A 25,885-nucleotide genomic window follows, 5' to 3' on the forward strand; every position below is an offset into this window, starting at 1 on the left:
GCAAGACAAAGAAAACTTACAAAATGTATGAAAATTAATGCCAATGTTTCCATCTTTTTTACAAGAAATATTAAGTGAAATAAACAAAACATTCAATATATCAACTCATTCTCACTCCCAACTCGTCATATATTGACGCATGGGACGGTCCGTCCTCGTCACATATTGACGCGCAGGGTATCCCTTTTGCGTCAATATGTGACGCAAGGGGTTTTACCCTATGCCTTACCGCAATTTTTGCCCTAACCTAACCAAATCGTAGGGTTTTGAAGGTTTGGCAGCGGTTGCGAGAACCCTTCATGTTAATAATCCGCGTAAAACACGTAACCTTCCCAAATCGTCAACATGTGACGCTGAAGGACCCTGCCCAAGTCGTCGCATATTGACGCGAAGGGGGTACCCTTCGCGTCAATATACGACGCATGGTCAGAAATCGTCCCAACTCGTCAATATATGACGAGTCGGGAGTGAGAATGTGTTGAATATATTTATGAAATGTTAAACAAACTGATCCACTGTAATGAAAAGCAACAAAGAAAGCCCAATTAATTAATGTTAACCAACATCAACAGATAATCTTTTACAGTATTATTTAAAAATAATCAAAATTATTCATTCAGCTCTATAATAATCCATTTGGTGATCAAGTTCATTTCTCAATGGTTTTGCTATCCGCCATTAAGGATACACTAATTTTGTGGGTTCAGGACAAAAACACACAAAGTCGCAAAGTACACATAATAATCAGAGGAAATAATTAAATTTAAACAATGGAAATAGTAACTATAGCAAACCACGTTATACTTGTAAACACCTCAAGCATTGGTGACACGACCACCATCTTGGATGATGTCACACGCCCCTAATGCCCAGTTCACACTTTGCCCCCATTTTCCCCTTACAACAATCTTAGAATGTTCTGCATTCTAAGATTGTCGCTTGGAATAATCACAACCGATCATCCTGCAGTGTGTTACGACTGATCGGGTCTAGTCGTTAGAACCTCGGGACAGCTCCCATCTGAACATATTCAACATGCTGGATTATCTCAGTGTGTGGGGGTTTTCTCTGACTGATAGTGAGAACGCAGCTTGTTGAATGTGACAGGTAGCCAATCAGGAAGCACAGATTCCCTTAAAGAAACGACAGAACAGAAAATAATCTAAACACACAGATGGTATAGACGGAAAAAAACGTAACTTTAAAAAAAATAGAGTAGTCGCGTTCCCCGTCTCCACGCTTTTATGAAACCCCTTTTCTTTTTGTTACATTTTTTATGATTAAAATGAGCTCACAAACTGTCGCTATTGCTTCTACGTTGTCGGCCATGTTTGTTTACTCTAAATTCACGTGTGTTATAGTGGGCATTTCCTGTATTTTCGGTCTGGAATCTGAATGTCGGTGAGAAATCAGTTTGTGTGTGGTGTGTTGCTCTTGCTGTGTGGCTGGTTGAAGACCACACACTGCACGATCGGGCCGATCGAACACATTATACCTACGATTTTGGTTGGCTAGTGTGTGGTCTCTCAGGTTTTGAAAATCGGCCGACGATCGGCCGACAATTCTAAAATTGTGTAGTGTGAACTGGGCTATAGTGCATTTATTTCTCCTGAGGAAGCTGCATGTGTAACAGGGTTCTATTTTTACAATTATACAGATGAAAAGTTTATCAAAATGTATTTATTTTTTAAATTTATTTTATTTAGTCAATAAGTTGTTTTACCATACATTTATTGGGGCCTGCCCATAGCAATGCATGGAAGGCACCTATTATTCTACACCCAATAGAATGTCTCTTTATTTATTTATTTTTCTTCCATCACCGTTAATGCGGCTCGTACCGCTGCGTGTAACCCCACAAAAGTGGTATCAAAACGTGCGGCTCGATGCCGAGAAGGGAGCTATTACTTTTATAAGGAATTGGACTTACGATGGCGACGTAAAAAGCGAAAAACGAGCCAAATTTCCAACTGCCGAAACGCAGAGCATAACTGACACCAACTGCCGCTTTTTTAGAGTGAGAAATGAAGAGAATTTTTGAGCCCAAAATAATTTTGAAATCGCCGTCACGCCCACAAATATCGCACGATTGGTATCAAACTCGGTCCTGACATTGATACGCCGGTCTGCTCCGGTAAAATGTTTTCGAAATTTCTCTAGGGCTTATGGTTTTCTGTCACGGTGCTTCAGAGCAAAGTCATGCGACAGGATTTTCTGTCGCTCTCTCAGGCTCTCTCCCATGTATTTTCATATATTTCTCAAAAATTTCAGATCTGGGCACACCATGTCTTTCTCTTATCGCTGTTAATACTGTGAGTGACGTAGAGATATGAATTGCGGGACTATCGGAGACGACAAACAGCCCTCTCATACGCTTCAAACGCTTTTCGAATATGTATTACGGTTCCCGAACGGGAAGGAGTTGTTTCCAATGCTTTTTTTAGTTCAAACTGGCTGGCTCAAACAGAGAATTGTTTCCACCTGCATGTCTCACTCACAGCTGACAGTTGGCAGAGAGAATTATTTACCATAGCAACGGAACTCAGGAGGCTATTGGCTGCTGGTTAGGACTACAAATACGCATCACTGTAGTTCTAACTATAGTGGAAGACCAGGAGGACTGAACTGGCCTTTACAACTACTTGCTGCTATGGGCTGTATTTAACTGATTTAACTCAGTCACCGTTACACATGGGATTAGTTTGGAACATTAAAATGAAGCATACTGAAAATTTCAAAATAAAAGCCTTGAATATTTTTACATCATGTTATTGCTCTTTTTGGCTTTATGTGACTTTTTTATCCAAAGCACTGATACACATGGGATTAGTTTGGCCTTTTAAAATGAAGCATAAAGAAAATTTCAAAATAAAAGCCTTGAATATTTTTACATCAACTACTTGTGTTTTGAGCATTATATAACTGATTTAACCCAATGACTATTACACATGGGATTAGTGTGGACCTTTGAAATTAAGCTTAACAAAAATTTCAAAATAAAAGCCTCAACATGCCCCTGAGGTTAGTGCACCGCCGCAGGCGGTGCAATAATATTATTCTGCATTATCTGTTTCTCTGAGGTTAGGGAACTGCCTTGCGCAGTAAGGCAGTTCATTAGCATTAGCATTTTAGCTTTAATAAGCTATTAGCTATTTATTTTACTTTTTAGCCATGTTTAGTATACTGAATGGAGTAAGTCCATTATAGAAAACATCCTAGTGATGTCCCACATGCTAGTGACAGCAACGATGCTAACATTAGCATTTTTGCTAATTTTAGCTGATACACTTACTTTATCATACTGAACGGTGCAAGTACATGTTAGTCAACATTCTTGTCATTGTCCTCATATGATTGCAGCTTTCTTTAGCATTGATGCTAATTTCTAGCATCATAACGCTGGGTCCAAACCGACGGGCACACTTTGGCAGGCCCCAGTTAAATTTCTTCAGGAATTTTCTAGTTGGTGTATAAAGTTCTGTTGCGCTGCTGTTGACAGTTGGTGGTTACCATAGCAACCAGTAACTGATAGTTCCTCTCCCTTTTTCTGTTACCATTAGGCAGAAGCTGCTGGACAGTTGAGAACTGAGAGATGTTAACCACCAACTTGATTTCCTCTTTTGTTAGAATAAATACAGAGAACCTGAATGTGCCTGTCGTGAAGTCGACCTGCTGGACCTGAGACGAACACAGACGGGTTACATCTGGTGCCGTGACCTCGTGATTACTGAAGATCAGCTTTGAGCTAATCTGACGTCCAAACGGTTGAAGTCATTCTTCACATGAACATTCGGGTTTTTCTGCTCTTACAACACTTTGTGGATCAGATAATTACAACAATTAAGTTCAGCTTTTACCCGATTTTCACAAGGTTTGGTTTGTTACAATGGCAGAGATAAAGTTATGATGCAGGATGTTGTCAAACATTCAAATTTTGTGGTGTCGTGCTGAAATACTGTGTTTTACGCACTTTAACAAGGGAAAGCCTTTGGCAGAATAAATGCTTAAATGAGCTCTTTTTTTAATATTAATGAAGAAACAAGTTCATCTCTCCTCCCTCCACACACGATGGTTGTCTCTTCTTTTGTTTTCCCCCATTCTTTTTCTATTTACCCATGTTCGTGATTTGCTCTTATTTGCAATTTTAGTGTTTTCTACATAAAAGCATCCAGCAGGTTTTGGCTCAGACTTTTACAACAACTCTTAAAACAGAGAGAGGGGAAAAAAATTAGCAACGGCTGGTATTTCAGACAAGGAACATTTAATATTTTTCTTGTGTTGGATCCAAACATTAAACATTAAAAGAGCACAGCTGCTGGCAGTAGCTACTGATAGGATCTTATTTCATTTCTTTTTTCCCAGGTCATTTGATATTCAATGTCAACGTAAATGCTTTCAATTACTGTGGGTGTGGTCATCTCAAATTTTAACATTGTCTTTGTGTGTAAACTAAAAATCGAGAGCTGATCAGATTTTTACAAACCAATTAGATCATTAGATTCTAAAACTAGAGTGTTTTGAACCTTTGAAACTGAGGGCTGTGTGAGAAATTAAGGTCCTGAAATTATGTAGTCATTAATAGCATTGGTTGCCATTTATCTAAAATCTGACATAATTTGCAAGAATCTTGCATCATCCCAAGAGTGCTTTATAACCATTTAAGGTTATTTAATAATAATGCCTCTAAAGGGTTGGGACTTTTTAAATGATTTCCTTAGACTTGGCTCCAGTTTCACTCACTTTTGTCAACACCTGACCGTTATCAAGGGATTTTATTAATAAGTTGAATCATCAAGGCTTAGTAAACATTCTCCACGCTTGGTAAAATTTCCTGTAATACCAAGGAAAATACAGTTTGAGACTTATAAGAAATTATTTTAGCACCAACAAACCTCTATACAGATAGATAACATTGATGAATGAATTGTAAGTTGGTTATTTGTTAACTTCTTACAACCTTATGGCTATCATGTACAGTCAGTTATCTATAGGCTAATTGGCTAAGGGCTAATAGCTACCATAAAAGCTATTACAGAAGTTTTGGAACCTGGTAATAACATCTTAGAAAACAGCTGTTGTTGCTCAATGATATTAGCAATACAAACTATTAGCAATGCATTTTGCTTAACTTGAAGGTAAAATACAATATATATAGAGAGAGCAATGTGTGTTCCTCTTGTTTAAAGAAATACAAACCATCAAAGGTCCTTATAGTACATAGTTTATATTGGTTACTGATGCAAAATTTTAAATGCAAAAAGCTGTTTTTATGTCCTAGATCTGGTAGTTTTAGTATATTTCCCACTGGTAACTCATAAAATCCGACTTCTGAGTACAAAGAGAATGAACTACTCTTTGTACTAGTTCTAAACTACCATAACGTATGGTATGTTAGCTATACGCCAGCGCTGAACCAGCTAATAGCTAACATGTTTATTCTATGTTAATTTAGTTATTAGCTAATTTAGCTAAAAGTAATAGCTATCATATTTCATGTATCATAACTAAGCTAATGGCTTTCATTTGTAATGATATTATTATAGGCTATATTAGCCCACAAAACTTCAAAGAACAACAAAGGTAAATCTTGTCAACAGTGCTTGTGTTTTTACATTTTACATTATTAGTGTCACAACACTTTTTTGTCAAATTGTTTGCATTTTATACATTTTTAGTGTCTATTTTTGTTATTGCTGTTGTTTATTGTGATGTGTGCTGCTGCCTTTCTTGACTATGTCATCCATGTTAAAGAAATCTTGATCTCAATGGGTTTTAATCTGGCTAAATAAAGGTTTAATTTAATTTAATTTAATTTAATATGATAAACTAAGTAAAGTGATGCATCTTGTAAGTGATGTGTTTATTTTTTATCAAAGACATGACTTACAGATGCTGTTCATTTGCCCATTTGAACCACTCTTTAAAACTTTTCAAAACAGTTTTAAAGGATTACAATAAAGCCTCTCATTCTCGAAAACAAAATATCTGGAGCATGCCAAACTTAAAATGTTTGCACGTATAGTAACTTGGCATCTGAAGAAAACCAACAACAAAAACCCAAATTCGATAGAACCCTCAAAAGCACACACACACTTGTAACCTCATGTCGTGACCTGAGCAGCCTGTATTTCTCCTACCAAGCTCTCGTAAAATATTACTGCTGCTGGAAACAACACAACCCAGGTTTACAAGGCTGCAGAGGCTGCAGCGTGTATGCATGTGTGGGTGGGTAAACCCATGCAGGGTTACAGCCAGGCCACAGAGACGCAGCAAGAGTGGCTTACTGACCACAGCGTCCTGCGCTCACACGAACGTTCGTCTCTTCATTCATTCATGCTTTTTGAATGAATGATGCCTGATATCTTACTTTGTGCAAATATTCTGTTCCAAGAATTATTACAGTGCCTTTACCGTGGTAAAGCTGTTTCTGATTCTTTGTGAAAATAGTTTCGGTAACAGTTTAATATTTTAGCAAATAAGCTTCGTGTTTTAACATAGTAAATGTACGTTAAGTTTCTCTGACACCAAATACTGAGAAAACAAAATGGAGATGTACTGAACTGTGACTCAGAGAGTAAAGGGAGGGGTTTTCTTTTAACTATCTGGCATCATACTTGTGCGTGTGCATTTTCGTGTGTGAATATGTGTGCAAAGGCAGTATATTTAAAGAACATTGAAAACACATGTCTGGAGCTTGATAAAGAATATTTTAGGCACTGGGTAATTTGGCATGATCGTACTCAGCAGAAAACACGCAAAAAGCTGCCTTTCATGGAGGAGCTTTGGGAGAATAGCATGTATTAATAAAAATATGAATATCAGAGACTTATTTGAGATAAAGTAGTTTAATTCAAATGGCTTTAAGAAGCAAATGAACATGTAGGAAATCTATAGATAAGTGGGTTTGTGCGCTGTGGCTCATGCTCTTGGGTTAGTAAATGTTTGTATGTTTTAAGGATGAGTGGTTTACTGGCTCTTCAATAAACCAAACAAACATCTGCTCTAAATATTTAATTAAGTTAATAGCATATAGAATAAATTAAATTAGTGCATCTCAGTGTTTCAGGTTCTTGGAACTGACTAAATGACTTCCTGGTGGAAAACTGGGGCTGTTTCACCTGTCATGGGGTTTAAGGTGGAGTTTATTCCTCAGAACAATAGTACGGTAAGTGAAAAACAATTACAAAATGTAAATAAATTGGTTGGCATTTGTGAAAATTGCTATTAAATGCAAAAGTCTAGCCCTCTTGTGCTTCATTTAATGTTCCCTCTTACTTTAATTGGCGAGGAACATAAAAAAGCTAATCACCTGAAAGGTTTTCTATTGGATTTAAGCCTGGATTGTATATATTAACAAATGAATATTGACTTTTTGTTTGGTGAACTGTTCTGCTGTAATTTGGCAATGTGCTTTGGAATGCGTTTTATTCCACAAAAGAAAACACTTTCTAATTTTACACCAGTAAAATAGCCAAAATCGTGAGTTTTAGATGCATGAAGCTGGGATTGCAGAACCAACATAAATGAATAACAACTTCCAGCATTTATTGAGCAATATTTATATGATAAATGTCACATTAATAATGTTATTATCTGCATTAATATCAAAGTATTTGTCAGATCACATGGCTAGTGGAGGATCATCTAGCGCGCATGTGTCAAACTCGAGGCCCGTGGGCCAGATCCGGCCCACCATAGCTTTTTATGATTCCCTGTGAGTTTTAGTCTAAACACTAAATGTGCTAAAATAATACATTATCAATCAAATCAATGTAATTTTTATCTGTTTACTGCCAAATTATATCTATATACAATAGATAATCATTTGCAATCTCTCCAGTCTCTTGCAAATTATCATGGAAATTCATGCAAAATCAACAAATCCCTGCACTTTTTCGCATTAGTACATAATTGGTAGTTTATTGCAGATTTTTCTCAAAAATGATTAAAAACATTTTTACTTGTACTAAACCTTAATTGATGTCAGATTTTAGTCCATGATCTATTCAGCTAGTAATAAAAAGTCGTATCTACCGACATAAATAAATGCAAGTGTGGTGCTAATTTGGAAATATTACAAATATTTTTAATATAATTTAATTTGAAGAATTCATTGATACTTTAACAGTTTGTGAACGGGTTTTATCAATGCATTCTGCCACAACCGGCCTACTTTTAACCTTTTTTTTATTGCTTTTCTTACTTGAGTGTAATTTTTGGCTACTCTATCCACCTCTGATGAGACAAAATGATGAAGAATGAAGCTGATTGTAATCTGCTCTTTTCTCCTACTTTTGATAAAACAATTTGAAACTGTGTCCAGCTCAATATAACTTAGGCAAATTGCAGAAAACCATGTCAGTCACCACATTGCTCCTGGCTGCTAGAGTTGACATGTTTGATTTATTTACTCTCCGTTAATCACAGCCATCCATAAAAGCAGCATGTTAACTGATAGATAATTGATTTAGTGTTGTTCACCTCCTTCACACTGCAATGAAAGACTAGCGTTGTCTTGAAATGGATCCATCCCAGAAAAGTGTATTCTGAATCTTTGGTTCTTTTTTTTTTTTTTAGGTGTGAAAAATTTTAGTTTAGTGAGATAACATGACAGGAAAACGGAGAGTCATAAAAGGTGGAGAGTGGTGGCCATCTGGCTCAGGTCAAACTCCCACAGAGCGACAATCGCTGTGGTGAGTGTGTGTGCGTGTGTGTATCCTGCAGTGTGAGGTGACGACCACAGCTGGGTGTGGGGACCCCGGACCCACAGGAGGTCAACCCCGACTTCCCCTCCTCCTCATGTTCTTCAGACTTTTCCTTGGATTTCTCCTCGGTTTGGTTCCACTAAATATTACCAAAAATAAATAAAGAGAACATATTTTTTCATAGGTTTTGTTGCTGTAAAAGAAAAATAAGTTTATGTAAAGCTTAGTGGGGCAGCCATTGTGAGTTCTCCTCCTCCATTACTTTGCATCAATTAGCACGTCACCTCAAAGACTTTTGTGTGCTCTGTGGGGGAGGGTAAGTAAAACACCAGGACATTGTGTATACTGGGGAAAATAACAGATTTGCCCCACTGTTTAACTCACTTTAAACCTCCTCTGCAGCCACGTCTTTTTGTTTTCAGTATTTTCCTTCTAGCTGATAAAGTAAGAGAACTCCAAGTCAATTTTTTGGGGATATTTCACATCGCTTTCCTATGATGTAATCTCATGCGGTCATCATTCTTGCCATTGTTTAACACACACACTGGCACGTCACATTCTCCTGCATCTTCGTTGTTAGAATGTAACCAGTAAAACCAGTGCAACAATTTGCTAACAAACGCTGTCTGAGAAAAAAAAAAGTCTGAAAAATATGAAATCTCAGCTAAGTCAGAATTAAGGATGGAAAAAGGAAATTAGAGTTCTATGTTTTTGTTCTTCGTTCCTTTACTTTCTTCCTCTCTTTTATCTGATCTCAAAATATTTAAGAGCAGATGAGAAACAAAGTCAGGCGCATCAATCAGTTTGGAAAAGGGTTTCAAACTCTAAGGATTTTGGGTCTCAAACACAGTAACAAATATCAACATGTGGATAAAACGGAGGATTAAATGTAAACACACGTGTTATACAGCAGAAAAATACTCAAAAGCGCCCCAGCAAGTCCACAAAATCACTCTTAGATAATTATTTTAACATTTAGACTTGCACATGAAAATTTCTACAAACAGATGTGCAACTATACAATTGTACATCTTTGAAAAGCAGAATTAGAGCCTCCTGCACAACCAACAAGAATGTAGCCAGTGGTTTCAGAATGGTAAGTCAACAAAAAAACTCTTGCCTTTTCCAGCAGCCATTGTACATTACATACAACGGTAACTGAATAACTTAAATCTTAATTTTCTCTGCACACATTTGTAGATTATTCATAGATCATATTTGCATGTGCTTGCTTTTTATTTATTTATTTACTTTTATTTTCTCATATTGAATCACTTACGTCACTCTTAGGTATCTCTTATAGTTATATTTCTATTATTAATATTTAAGACTTAGGATGGAGCAGCTCGTCAACTAATAAGCAATTTCCCCTTGGATTCAATAAAGTGTATTCTATTCTAAAACAAGCTGGGAAATGTGCTGGAGCTCCACTTGGGTTGCTAGGTAACGGGCTGGTCTAGCTGTGTTTACTAGGCAACGGCACAGTGCCTTCTGATTTGTTATGTTACATTACCGAGGTTTTGAAACAGCTCACTTTCCAGACACGAAACTAACTAACTAACTAACTAACTAACTAACTAACTAACTAACTAACTAACTAACTAACTAACTAACAAAAAAAACTTTCTCCAGTTAAATAATGCTGAAATTTCACCAAAATAAACTATAATTACATTATTTTAAGCCATCACGTCTGATTTAAAGTGATTCACTTCAACAGAAAATATTTAATGTGCTCCAAATTTATTTTTAGAGTGTATAGTGGCAGCTCTAAACCTATAGGATGGCGTTCTCTTATAGCAACATTAGCATAACACAAGCTCTCCTATAGGAGGTAGAAATGTCTTATCACCTGAAATCTAATAGTCCTTCACCTCCTTTGAGAGTTCAGCTTTTCTTCTGTTTGGGATTTGCATTCCTCCACAAGCAGAAAAATGAACTGAGATGGTATCAGTTGTTAGGAGAAGTTGCATGCTCAGGCAGCTTTTATGCTAACATGCTGCTGCTGTGAGAGTTTCTCCTTCCCTGCCTCAGGGAAGACACATTTCCATTCTGCTGCTTAAACCAGACAAACCAGTTCAGCATAGGACTCCTCGGCTGTTTATGCTGACAGATTTGTAGGAAGTCACAACAGCCAACAATCCTGTAGTGCCTGAGCGTTGACTTGATCTGGCCTGTTCACTTCCTGTCCAAAACAGGAAAAATAAAGACCCGCTTTTCACCGACAGAGTGAAGAAGTTTGAACTACTAAGTGAGTGAGCGCAAAGTGAAGAGGTGGACAGAGTTCCCAAAAAAATACTCAAGTAAGAGTAGAACTACTTCAACAGCCATCCAGGAAATTACTCAAGTAAGAGTACAGAAGTATTTGGTGAAAAGTACTAAGTAACTGATCAAATTATCATTGATTTAATATTTAAAAATAACACCATCAAATGGACCAAAATATAAAGTTAAGTGGATATTTTGGAATTATAAGGACAAAAATGACTAAAACTCACATAAGTTACAAAAAATAGCAAGACAAAATATTTGTTTTCCAAATGAGTTTATTTGAATAAAAAACTTATGAAACTTTAATAAAAACTGCAGGTGTGTGTCTGTGTCTGGTGAATTTTAGGTAAAAAAAAAAAAAAGCTCATAAGTTACTGAGTAAAGCATCCAGAAATTTTTACTAAAGTAAGAGTAGAAACACTTTATAATAAGATAACTCAAGTAAAAGTAAAAAGTAGCCATCCAAGAAATTACTCAAGACTTGGTAAAAAGTCGACTCAAGTACTGAGTAACTAACCATATTATTACCATATTATTATCAATTTAATATTTAAAATTTGTATCATCAGATGGACCAAAGTATAAAGTGGAAATTTTGGCATTTTAAGGATGAAAATTACAATAATTTTGATATATATATATAAAAAAAAAACAAGCTCAGATAAAAAAAGTTTTTCCTAAGTTTTTCTTTCTATAAAAAACTCATTAAACTTTAACACAAACTGCAGGTGTGTGTCTGTGTCTGGTGAATTTTTGATTTAAAAAAGTTTGTTTTTCATGGGTAGAAAATCCAGACATAAGAGTAGAAATACTTCATAATAAAATTACTCAAGTAACGGTAAAAAGTACAGCGTGGTAAAAGTAATTTTTTTCCAAAAAGTTACTCTAATAAATGTAACTTAGTAGCCTAAGTATAAATACTCTGAATGTGAACCACTTCCCCCACAGTAACATCAGCAAGACCAAAGACAGGAGGTTGGACAACGGGGAGCTGCAGGAGACACCAGATCCCTGCAGAGCTTCAACTTTAGTATGCACATCACTGATGATCTGTGCCGGTTCGTTAACATAAACACTGTAAAATATACTCAGATGGTGTGGGAACCATCAGCTCATCTTAAATGAGAACAAAACAAAGGAAATATCTGCAGATTTGAAAAGAAAGTTTATTCATATCATAAATTACGTAGATAAATGTTTTGTCCATGTGAGTACATGACAGAAATGCTCCTTTATTTGTTTCAAGTTTAGTTTTTTAATATGTGGGACATTACATGTTATTAAACATTTATATGTGACGTTAATGAATATAATAAAGATAAATAAATGTTCATTTCTAAAAAACATTTAACACAGGAACTAAAAGACATTTTAAATGTCAAAAGTACATAAACAAAACAATAAATAACATAAACACTGAACTCTAGCAGTGTTTTCATTACAAATATATATTGCGCTAATGTCGAAAACCCCCCACAATTTAGCGATTGCGCTGTTTCCATTAAATAAGAAATTTAAATCTTACGTGAATAAATTTGTTTGTGTGATAAATCATGATAAAACATAGTTCGCCATCATCCAGCTACTTCCTATTGTCTTCTTCTTTGTGGTTTGCACCAGTAGTTACATCTGGTTTACTGTGAAAAATGTCTCTCCATTGCAGTTTTGCAAAATAAAGTAGCTTCAATACAGCCAAAAATCCTTTCATCGTTGCACCAAAACTTATTATTGGAAAACGAGAGTTGTTTCAAAATTTATTTTCAAAATGTCAAAGTTTGCATTTATACTGTAAAAAATGTAAAAATGACCTCTGAAAAAGGGGTGAGATGAGTCATCCAGTTTTTGGTAGAAAGAGACAAGCAACCATACAAATGGAAATTTATCATGCGATTAATTGATTTACTGCGACAGGCCTGTTAAATTCAGGGCCACACTGGAGGAAAACTGCTATCAAAACAAGTTCGTCCACCTAAACTGGCAGGTTGGACAAGGAAAGCATCAAATAGAGAAGCAGCCAAGAGGCCCATGGTAACTCTAGACGGCCTGAAGAGATTGATAGCTCAGGTGAGAGAATTGGTTGGCATGACAACTGGGCTTTTTTTTGGAAAAGTACCAGGGAAGCCATTATTGAAATAAAGACATAAGAAGTCCTGTTGGTAGTTTGCTCCAAGCCATGTAATGGACACAACAAATGTAGAAAAGGGTGTGGTGATCAGATGACACCAAAATGCAACTTTTTTGGCAGAAAATTAACACTAAATGAAAACGCCACCTCAACAATAAAACATGGTGGCGAAGGTTTTATGCTGTGGGGAAGAGTTTATGGGAAGATAAAACTAAATGCTGAGTAATCCAGGAAGAGAACATTTAAGAAGTTAAAACAGACAGATGGTTTCAAAGGCCTAGTTAAAATATGGCTCTAATTTAATTAAATATCTGTGGCTGACTGAGGTTTGCCTGTTTTGCAAAATAAAATGAGCACAAACGTCCAATCTCTAAATGAGCAAAGTTGGTAGAAACACACTCCAAGGATGGAGCTATTATTGCAGCAAAGGTTTGTGTTAAATATTAACTGATATGGGATGAAAAAAAATAATGGAACATGTTATTTTATTAATTTATTTATTAAAATAACATAAAAAACATTTTTCTTCCACTTCCCAGATGTTCCACTTGAGATTGTTTGATCACATAAATTCTACTGAAACACGATGCTGCTTGTAAAATGGCTTATTAGGGACATTTTAGACAAAAAAGGTGGGGATTCATCTCAAAATTTTGAGACAAAAAGATTTTGACATTTCTGAGTTTGAAAAGTCAAAGATTTGCTATAAAAAAATCAGAAATTTTGAGATTAATCAGAAATGTTTCTAAAAAAAAAAACCAAGGAAATTTCTAAGCTTCAAAAGTTGAAGATTTGCAACAAAGATTTGCTCCCAACAAAATAACTCTGAAATTTTTACATTAAACAAAAATTTTCAATAAAAAACGTGGAAATTTCTGAATTTTAAAAGTAAAACATTTGCTAGAAAAAAACTCACATTTTAAAATTATTCTCAAAAATATTCCAGAAAAAGTTTCAAAAGTCAAAAATTTTTAAGTTTTAAAATTCAGAATATTTTCTAAAGTTGAAAATCTTTTACTTTTTATGCTAAAAAAGTCCTAGTTTTTCCTTAATTTTTTTCCTTTTAATTAATTTCAAAATGTTTGTTTTTCCTACCATATTTTCAAGCTGAAAGATTTCAGCTTTTTTCTAGAAAACTTCTGAGATCAATCTAAAAAAAACGTCTGAGTTTTTTGCCAGACATTTATTCCTCTTTTTCTACCTACAATGGCACTAATACGTCGTTGTATATTTGTGTAGGACAATTATGAAAAGGTTTGTGTTGTGTGCTTCTGAAAACAGCTGGTTTTACAGCTCAGTCCACCAACAGAAGGCAGATAGTCGTCAGCTTCCTGCCACACATGTTGTCAGTGTGGCAGGTCTGAAGTGATCTATGCCACCCAGAGCACAAACTGTTTACCTCCCTGCCATCTGGTACACGGTATCAATATCAGAGCTCTGTGCTAAGGATCAGTAACTACTCCCAACCTCTAAAGCAAGTTAACTGAATCATCACCTCTATCTGATAAATGTGTTTCAACACAGCATGATGTTTAGCCACATAAGCAGACAAAGTGTTTTAGTTTGATGCCCAACATCCAGAAGATGGATACTGTGTACATTTTTGTGCCTTAAAGGTAAACTAGTTCTCATTTTACAGATACTTTACTTCTCCACAGTGTTGCCATGAAGTTGGCTTTTGTGCTTTAAAGAATGTGTCTCAGCAAATGTTGGAGGTAGTGTTGTAAAAATTCCTAAGCGAAGCTCGTTCAAGGTGCTGAAGTTTACCAGCGTTCAGTTGGGCAGCAACAAAAAAATCAATTCAGTTTTGCTAAATGTAAACCTAAACAAAGGAAGAACTCAGAACAGGATTTAAACCCAAGACCTTCTGGCTGCAAGGCAACAGAGCAAACACACCACTGTCATCTGTTATGCTTCCTTGATCATGTTAGGGTTGGTCTATGTGCTACAAAAACATTTTCATTACTTTTTTTTGGTACAAAATCATTCCTAGATAATAAGATTTTAGTCAGCTCTTCTCAGAATGAGATGTTTTATGGCATCTTGTCACTTTAAATCCAAATAAGCTGCTGCTGGCCACGCCCCCCAACTCAACATGCACATTCCTTGTGAAAATGTCTGCAAACAGATGCGCAATTATACAACCGTACAATTGAAAAGCACAAGTAGAGCCTTCAGTACAACCAACCAGAATTCAGCTAGTAGTTTCTGGATGGTAACTCAACAACAAAACCTTTGTCTTCTGCAGAAGCCATTGCATAGAGCGTAGAGCAGTAAAACCAGCTGACCAAATGTGCTGGAGTTCCGCTCGGGTTGCTAGGTAACGGGCGGAACTCTGCTGGGGTTGCTAGGTGACGGTTGAGTGCCCTAATTGTGGCTCAAAACTTGGGCTGTTTTCAGAAGCAGTTGAGACACAAATGGAAGTAATAAACCTACAAACATGTTTGTTGCTTAAGCAGACATCTGAAATCCTCTTTTCTCTTGTTGACTCAGTCTGGTTTTAATAGTCCTGTCACAAATAAAGAAAATTGGCCCAAATGTCCTGGATGTCTTAATAATTAAACAGTGTTTTTCCACAGCCTGAAGGTAATGCCATCCAGTTTCACAGTCATCTTTTGAAGGGATATTTCCCCAGGGAGGCGATGAGTTACTGGACGAGACCTCAGCTCTTTTGTGTACGCTGTAAAGTAAATACATGGCTGCTGACAATAGGACGGGATTTATTTCCCATGTTTGAGTCGGGTTACAGATGTCTAAAGCCCTGTTCAAACAAGAAACCCGTGGTGTGAAAAAGGAACATATTTACAAATGAATACATCACTTTCACTTTACACAGAATGAAATCTGGAGAGTGTAGAGCCCTACAGGCTGTTTGCTGCCAACTGGAAGCTTTCAGAACATCCTAATGAGAGCAGCTGTACATAATAATGTGAAATTATAAGCAGCTGCTACAAGTGTAGCACCTGTGGCAGAAATGGCCAGCAGTATTTGAGTATCTTATTAACATGGACGGTTGGTCAAAGATCAGAGAACAGAATGACGGTGAGTATCAGATAAAATCATGCAGCTTGCAAATGGATTAGGGTTTTTCTCCCCATTATTCTTAACATAATAATGTCCTGCACACTTTAATGCACTATCAATTTGATCAAAAGGGAAATGTCGTTGGCTCAATATGTTTTGTTTTTTTCAGGAAAAGTATCCTGATCCTTTATCCATTTATCTCACTTTAAATGTAATAGCAGGGATTGTGTTGCAACAAACACCAAATAGTATAAATCTTAAATGGGTTTTAATGGTCCACTTGTAAGCTAATTTTATTAAAAAATAGCTGCAGTATTATTTATTTCATCCATCCAGATAACTAGAACCATCAGGGAATGGTGCACGACTTTAGCTAACGTCTACAGATCATTATTTGGCAAACCATAAACGTTCTAACCAATAAAAGTTTCATTTTCAATGGATTAAAACAATGTTATGGCTGCTGCCAGAATTTAACTGGCCTAAATGTTGTAATCTAGTATTTTTATCACCAACCTTCAGTCATTTAGGACTTAAAACAAACCATAATTTACCAACTGACATTAAACTTATTTCTCTGGTAGATACATAACTTGATGAAGGCAAAATTTACATATACAAAAACAACAAAACATAAAATATTATGTTTAAATTACAAAACATTTAAAATCTTAATCAACCAGTACATTATTTGACTTTTTGCTAATGTACATTATTTATTGGAGTAATTTAACCATATTTCATATTTTATTACAGTAGGAAAGGATCTAAATCACGAGCTATCAACGCCGATACAGATAAGTCTGGGACAAAGCAACCGAAATTGCAAAAGTATGAAGTGGTTAGGCTAGCAACCAAAATGACATAATGGTTGTTTAGGCAGTTTTTGCCAGTTTACTCGTGTTTATTTGGGTTTCAAATCAACTTCCTTCCATTTTGTGCCTATAAACAAAACATTTTGTATCCCGTTCTTTAACCATTACATGACCCAGAAAGGAAATTAGTTGTTGTGAGTCAGATTATAAAATTTTCTTAAAGAGTTGTAGATGTCAGATTTGTGGAAGGCCTAATTGAGAGTCTTCTTCTCCTGTCCCATCCGCAACACATAAAAACATTGTATGGTGTTTTTGCAATTACTTTGAGATTTCAATAATGTATTCCAATCAAGGTTAAAATCTTAACATAATGCAGCTTTAACAGGTTGATCATCAGCAGTTTACCCCATTGTATTATAAGCCTGGCGGGCCATCAGGCTTTACTACCTGCCCCGCCAGGCTAAGCATTGTTTATTTTAAGTGATTTTAAAAAATATATATTCACTAGTAACAGTTATAGCAAAGACAAGTTAAGATTAATATACAATAAAACATCAGTAATCTTTAGCAAACAATAAAAAGACAATTACATTTGATTATGCATACATACCCTACAAGAAGACTAGTTCTATTTAATTCACTGCAGTATTTTCTTTGTTGATGGTTTATTTCCAGAATTTCCTGTCAGATTTTAAAAGTTTTTTTTAACACAAAAACACGGTTGGGCAACTTGTGGCCCCCACCACCAGGCTTAGCTAGATTTTTTGGGGGGAAACTCAAGTCTTCACGTTTTTAAAGTCCAATAAGAACAACTGGACGCAAGCTAACTTGTGTCCAAAACATCACCAAAGTTCATCTGTTCCTCAGTCCTCCTAACTTTGACCATATTTAATTGGTTTGTGTCTCCTCTTCCAGTTGCAACAATATATTTTTGTAACGTAACGTATGGGTCTTGGCAACTGGGCAATCTGGACTTCTTGTCCAAGTAGTTGAGATATCAGCCTCCGAGCTTCCTGGAGCCTGCCCCACCGGCCCGAACACCCCCTCTGCAGGTCCAAATAAATCGCTCTTTCATCACGGTGTGTGTGTATGTAGTTCAGTACTGTAGACTCTCTGTGTTGCAATGACAGACACAAACCAGCTGCCCACATTCCTCTCTCTCTCGCCGTCTCTGCTGACTTCTTACAGGGATCTCCCCTCCCCCACCGCTCAGCAGCATGTCCCACACATACCTCTGGCTTGCCATATATACACACACACACCTACCCGTGACACATTCACAGTAACACAAGGAAACTAGGCGAGAGACAACTCAAACTATACGATCTAATCCTGTGGAACCACATTTTGCAAGTTAACCTTCTGAACTGGTTTTTAAGACATCACTTGCAGCCCAGTGGGTTTCCACCATGTTATAGCACAGAACAACCCCTACAGCTGTGTGAACTATTTCTGCTTTCCACCATATAGTTACTGTGACTGCTGCCTCAGTGTGGTTTCTCTTTATAGCAAGAGTTTTTAGCCTGCAGTTCTTACTGAGTTCGTTTTCAGTTTTTCAGAAACTCCAAAAGCTTTTAATTTAGTTACATGTTGAGAAGTCACTCAACATTTTCACTTAAACTGAGTTCTTCCCACAGATGTAGAATCTTAATGCAATGCCCTGCAAAATGCATTCATGTACCAAGAATTTTAAAAACCATGATACACTTAAATAAAATCCTGTCTAAATAACTGCCTTCAAAAGGCACCAAATTAGTAAATAATTTGCATTCAGAACCATTTTTTCAGCGATTGCAGTTGCAGTTACTTCTCTGGTATGTTTCTACCATCTTTGAGCATCTAGATAGTGACATTTTGTCGACTGTTCTTTACAAATTAGCTCAATCTCCATTAGATTTGATGGTGAGAGTCTGTGAACAATTTTCCAGGCAGATTCTTAATTAGATTTCGGCCTGGACTTCAGGCCATTTAAACACATTAATGAGGCGAAGCCTGCAAGCTAGTTCAGACAGGATTTCTGCTGTACTGCAGCTTCACATGTGATCTTTCTAACATTGTTGAATAAATCAAGCTAATGATTTGGGCAGCAGACTTCCAGCTGTACTCTGCAATTCACTCGCTGCACCTGACTGGCTGCATTGTTAGGGTAATGTCCCTTCTTCAAAGTGAAATTTTTGCAGAAATGGTTTTCTTCCAGGATTTCACTCTCAATAGCTCCACCCATTCTTGCATCAACTCTGACTAATGGCGCGTTCCAGTTACCTGGAAAGTTTGAATTTGGACCTGGATTTGACGTCAGACGTAGCAGCGTTCTAGTTAAGAAGTCAGAATTTCAACACCCATAAACATTGTTTGCAATATCTCCAACAAACATAATTTTACGCTTTACTTTCAATAAACAAACACTACTTTTAATTTGTTCAGTTTATAATTGCAGTTGTGACATTGGTTTTAGACGCACTCATATAAATCTAAAGTCAATGCCACATTTTGCTGGTCATGTGAAGAGCGGCCATATTGAAACGCAATTTCCACCTTATGAGTCATAACTGGTTCTTGTCGGCGTTGCTCCCAGTTTCCCATTGGGAAATCTAACTTTGAAGGGCATTCTACTTGATTTTTGCAACTGGGAAGTTGGGATTTCCCAGTTCAACCACAGCTGAAGTGTAGCATTGCATTTTACTGCCATCGTCTATGGGATTTTGGAAATGTCCAAAATATCGTCCAAAAAAGCCAAAAAACAGTGACTTTCATCAAATATGTCAAATTTATGGAATGCCTAATTGATGCCGTTCTTCTCTGTCCTGCCCAGAAGACATAACAATGTTGCACGTTTACTTTGCAACACCCTTTCTATGTACATCATTGGAAAGCTAAGATTCTTGAGATTCCAATCATGTTTTCCAATCAACGATACAATAACAACTGTAGACACAGTAAATGCTTTTGTCAAACCAATTAGAAATGCAAAATAATGTCTGAGTCATTGTTCAAAGCCTCATATCATTGACGTCTTAGATCCATCTCGAACAAAAACTGTGTTTTTACATCCACAAGTGTCCAATTAATGAGCTCCAATAAAATAATCCACAATAAGTTTTATGTCGACAATCCAACATAATGTGAAACTGAAAACCTTCAAAATATTCTGACAGTCAGCCAGGTCAATATCCATGTTTTGCCTTAAGTTTGTGATTAAGTCACACTTTTTCCTATTTCTTTTCCTGGATTGAACATTTGTGCTTTAAGCCTTTTCCCTGACCTGTCTGATGTGTTTCTTGGCCTTCACTGTGATGCATTTTTATAAATCAGCTGCATTTATACTGGAAGTAAATGACACAAAATTGACTCTATTTACTAACTAGGGGACTTCTGAAGGCAACGCATTTGAACAAAAATGGACACCACAGTTAAGATGCTTTTCTAAAGAAATCTGACACCATGTGTTGGTTTAATCACATAAAATCTTAATAAAATGCATTTAAGTTTGTAGTTTTAACATGAGAAAAAGGAAAAAAAGGAGTGTGAAAACTTATAAGGAAGCATAACCCATGATCCCTAATGTTCATATTTTTCTGTTTTACTTGAACAGTTGCCAAACATCACCGCCAAAATGTGCAAAGCAAGCGTTAAGCTTCCCAAAATCTTACATCTGATAGTAAAGCAGGGAGGCCTACAGGTTTTATAACACCAAAAATGTATAAACACCACCCAAAATTATGTCTTTGTACCACACCCACAGATTTTGCACATAAACACACACTTCATGTTTACAGTATTGAACCCATGAACACCCACCTTAACGTTCAAGCTCTTTGGAAATGACTTTACTCTTTTTCTAAAACAAGAGCAACTGCAGCTACACAAAGCATGAGGATGTGAAACTGTAGCTGCTTTTTTTTTTTACAATCGTCATAAAACCTTTTGCTTATGAATCTATGAATCATGAACGTTGAGAGTGTTTGTCAGAAACACTTAAGATTCTGGTTAGACCAACTTGGTGAGCCAACATGTCCTGTAAGCTGAAAATCTCCCTAACCAAACTAAACTGTGTTTTTCCACATCAGCTCAACATTTAAATAGTTGTTCAGTGTTGGGTTTCACATGGTCACACTCCAGTGCAGTAAAAGCACGGTCCAAACCATCAGAAATCCTTTTTGGCGGCGTGCATCTCGTCGTGTTCTGCTTTAAGCTTGCTTGCCGGCCTAACCCATTTCTTTTTTCCTTTTCTTTCTCTCCCTCTTTTCCTCTCTGCTGCAGACTTGAGAGCAAACAGTGACCGACTGTCTGGAGTCCCGCTGGAACTGCCCACAGCTGCTTGACCGCTGCAGACACTATCCACAAACATATGCGCGCACACAAACAAACAGCTATAGTTAGTCGTGATGGAGTGCGTCCCATTTGACCCGGTGTGGCTGCTAACTGCTGGGTTTCACACCGCAGAAAGCCGGGAGGAGGCAGGGACAGAAGCACAACAATCTCTGCTACAACTGCTCACTCGGTGGCCAAAAGTCTGTGTTTGGACAAAGCTTATGTGGAATGGCGCTCATGGCAGCTTCATTGGGATGATTTGTCATCATTTATCACTGAGCTCCAACAAATCCTCACATTACACAGCTAAATTATAATCAATTGCCGTAAAAGTCGGCTGTGTTCGCTCTTCTGGTTCCTAAAGCAAAACATTTGTCTTCTCCATAAACACATTTTTTTCACAGAAAAGCTTCAACGGTTAAGATGATTGGGAACATGATTTTGGTTTGACATAGGTTTACATTGTACGCTCTTAATAAATGGCACAGCTTAAAGCGACTGTTTATAATATCCAGGAAATTGATGCATTTCAAGTTGGACGAAGTCCAAGCTGCAGGCGCGGTTTAGTTTACGGTAAAGCTTCCCAGACTTTCCTGCTGGAGATTTAGGAGCTCCACATTCACTGCATGGCTGTAACATGGAAACGTTACCACTAAGTAAATTGAAAGTAAATTGAAAGGAGGGACTAATAAATACAAGAATGTGAAAGAATGAGGTCAACGGCCAACACTCTGTGTATATCTACTTAGATAAGATAAAAGATAAATGTTTTATATCGATTATAATGATAATACTGGGAAATTCAAGTAATACAACCTAACATTCAAATGAAATAAGACCTTTTATTTTTAAAGTATTATTATGCAAAATTCCATTTGGGTCTAAAAACAATCCAAATGCTTAAAAAAATGCCCAGTTGGCTTAGGTAAGTTTAGTGTTTTTTCTGGTGTCTGGAAAATGAGCCATTTCAAAAAATCTTCCAAATGTAACATCACAAATCAGCAGGCACTGCCCATCACCTAGCAACCCCGGCTAAGTCCAGCCCAATGCCTAGCAACCCAAGCAGAGCTCCAATATGTTTGGTCACCTGGTTTTACTGCTGTATTGGCTGTACGATGGCTCCTGGAAAAGACAAGGTTTTTTTTTTGTTGACTTACAATTTAGAGACCACTTGCTGCGTTCTTGTTGGTTGTGCAGGAGGCTCCACTTCTGCTTTTCAAAGATGTACAGTTGTATAATTGCTAATCTGTTTGCCATTTTCACATGTCAATGTAAACGTGTGAGTTGGGGGGCGTGGCCAGCAGCAGCTTATTTGGATTTAAAGTGACAAGACGCCTTTGAACAGCTCAAAACAGGCAGAAGTGAGCAGATTAAAATCTCATTATGTGCAAAAGAATGTAATGGACATGTTTTGTTCTGCCCATAAACATATTCTGACCTGTTCAAGGATGCAAAACAGCTCACCTTTAAAAATTAATAATAAACATAAGAAACTGATGCATCACTTTTACAGTCATGGCTCACCAGAGTAACTGGGGTTTAAAATCCTTCAAAATGCCAAATAACGATGTTTTAATCATGAACCTGATGTGACCAAAATAGCTGTCTGAGGAGCTAACTTCTCCTTTAGGAAGAAGACTTTAGCAGCTTATGAATCTAGCAGAGAGAACTGAGAAGTATTTGAAATCAGCCATTCCACTGTAATGACAGTCATCTCTATGTGGAGGACACAGAAAACAACATCCATCATTTCCAGCTCTGGCTGTCCATCCAGCTAAAACCCTAAAATGTAATCAAGGTTTTCTAACTTAGGCTTTGTTCTCTACAAAAAACACAAAAACCAGATTAAAGTTTGTCTGCAAGAACAAAAGCAAAGAACAGGAGATCTGGAATAATGCTCTTTGGAGATATCAGCCTAATAGTGAAATATTTGGACATTAGACATTCCAAGAGAAGCACGGAGGTGGAGGTGTCATGGCTTTGGAATGTGTTGGTGCAACAGGGCTTGGCCAGTTCAGCACCACAAAATTCAGCACCACTCCCACCATGTGTCAGATGGTGCTTCAGAAAAATGTGAAAACCATCTGCAAAAGACATTATGGACAGGATCCTGCAACACAAAAGTTACCCAAAAGATACCAATAAACTCCACAAAGAGTGGCTGGGAATTAAGAAATGGAAAGAGTCAAAGCTGAACATGAAAGAAACACATCAAACGTCTCACAGCTGAAAGTAAGGAGTTTCCTGACTTTCTTCAGACGGGCTACAAGAAGAGTTTCTCTGAAGTTATCTCAACCAAATGGGATAAATCCAACCATTTGGTGTTGGGGCGAACCTTTTCCTTTGACTAGAAGGCGTTTTTGCTTCCATCTTTAATTAAATAAGTAAAATGATGTTCATTTGTTTAAGACAGAGATAAAAAATGAGATTGGATGTCAGATGTGAACATTTCCTAAGAAATACCTGATATTTGTTAGTAAATATCAGGTATTTAGCGCTAAATTTGAGTTTACAGCCTCCTATTTTTATCTTTCATAGTAGCTGTGATAAAAAGATTTTATGATGATTTTAAAGTCATGGATGGAGACTCATCAGACTCGAGAAACATTACATCCTCATTGCTACTGACTATTCTATAATGGACCAATCTTTTATGCAAATTTTTCAGCAACTATTCCCAAATCTCTATAACTTAACCAAAGTCTTCATTGGTCCATCCACATCAATGATCTGAATATTCATACGTCTTGAACTCTTTTCACATTTGATCATATTACAAACACAAAATTTGGTGTATTTTATGAAGATTTTATGTAACAGACAAACATGAAGGAAAAGAAAAAGGACACAAAGCCCTGGAAGTAAAATCTTCACAGCTATAAAAAAGTACGCTGGTAGGAACTGGTGGGTGGAGCGGCAACACGTCAGATCAATATCTTCACCAACTCCAGCCTTTAATTGTTATACAGCTGTGATCAGCTCTGCAAACAGAAGCGCTGAGCTTGAAATGAGTGAGTGTGATAAGATTAGAAACGTAGTTCTTTCACAATACAGCACTGATACCAAATTGGAACGACTGGATCAGATATAAGATAAATTTATGCTGGTCAAAGTTTTAATTTAGCTTTATATGTTAAACAGCAGCAGTGGGGCTTTGAATGTTATCTAATTACAACACCTTGCAAAAAAAAACTATGAAAATCAAACCCACGTCTTGTTTTAATAACAAATATCCGTATATCTTTTATATCTGGTGTCTTTTTTAACCAGATTCAGAGCAGAAAACTCTCCTTTTGGCTGAACCTCTCCTCCTACTTCTTTTCCTTCTCCCCCTGCCCTCTTTGACCTCTCTCTCTTCTTCCTGTCCCTTCCCCCCACTGCAGCCCAAACCCCCACCTCCTTTCATCCCACTCAGGGCAGAAATGGACCAAATGCAGCAGGGGCCACCATGCAACCCCACCCTCCCACACTGGGTCGTCCTTTGGTCTGATTGATCAAGCTGCCACACTAAATTACAGCTGCTTTTGCCTGTTGTTGCTCTCAATTCCCACAATGATGAAGGGAGCTGCGCTGGATTGTTCGCAGTGAAACACTTAACCACCCGACCGCATGAGGTGCCTGTTCATATCTGCAGCTTAAAATACTAGAATCCGTTTAGGTTTCTTTATTTTTTCCTATGGTTTGCATTTCCTAGACGCACAGAGAGAGACTATGTGCACAGAAGCAGGAAACTCTAATAGTCCAAAGTCTTTAATGTGCCGAGAATACGACATGGACATTTTTGGGTATGTAAAATAAAACTCAAAATCAAAAACTTTGCACCTTGGATTTTGCTTCCAAGTAGCCAAATCTTTTAGTACCTTTAAGATCCAACTTGAAGATTTGATCATCAGGTTTTCAAGAACTCTATATTTATTTTCTTCTAATGAGAAACAACTAAAAGCTTGGGCTTTTGGAAGAAAAATAGCAAAACTATATTAAATATTTAATAATAAACGATTAAAAAAACCTATAGTTAAATTAACAATAAAATTAAAAAAGGTGTCCAAATATAATTTAAGATATTTTCCTCCATTTCTGTCAGTTTTACTAGTGTGAAATGCCAAAGATAACATTTTGACAAACATAAGATAAGACTCACTCTTGAAAAACAAAAGAATTCCTAAAGAGTTTTTAGCAGGAAGTTTGGAGTAAATCGGCATGTCTTTAAATACATCTGAACAATCAGTGGAGAGCAGAAACCAACCAAAACCTCACCATCTTTGTTTCAGTGTCACAAAAAGAAAAAGATGAACTGCAAACATTAACGTGAATAAAAATAAATAAACGGTAAGCAGTCAAAGATTTACTTTGGGAAGAGTGTGGAAATATTGTCTGAGGTTGAGCTTTTATTAAATTTAAATTCGTTTTTGGATGTTTTCAACAGAAACCAGTGTCATAAAACAAACAAAATGTGGTTATTTATTTACATCTTATAAAATATTATTGAAGTATAAGCTGTTTTCTAAGTAAAAAAAATGGATGATCATAAAATCAAATTTAATTTAATTTAATAAAAGTTGTTTTGTAGTTAATAAATATACTGGATAAAAACATTTTTAGATACGGTTGTGGGGGGGAATTAAGTGCAAAAG

At 36.7% G+C, this 25,885-nt stretch overlaps 1 protein-coding gene across 1 annotated transcript in view; it reads right to left on the reverse strand.

Annotated features, from left to right (window-relative positions):
• LOC114147672 (alsin-like) overlaps nucleotides 1-25,885 on the reverse strand; it is an 80,784-nt gene that overhangs the window by 39,778 nt on the left and 15,121 nt on the right. The gene's annotated exons all lie outside the window — the stretch shown is intronic.

Source organism: Xiphophorus couchianus, chromosome 7 (assembly GCF_001444195.1).
Source record: "Xiphophorus couchianus chromosome 7, X_couchianus-1.0, whole genome shotgun sequence".
Lineage (NCBI taxonomy): Eukaryota > Metazoa > Chordata > Actinopteri > Cyprinodontiformes > Poeciliidae > Xiphophorus > Xiphophorus couchianus.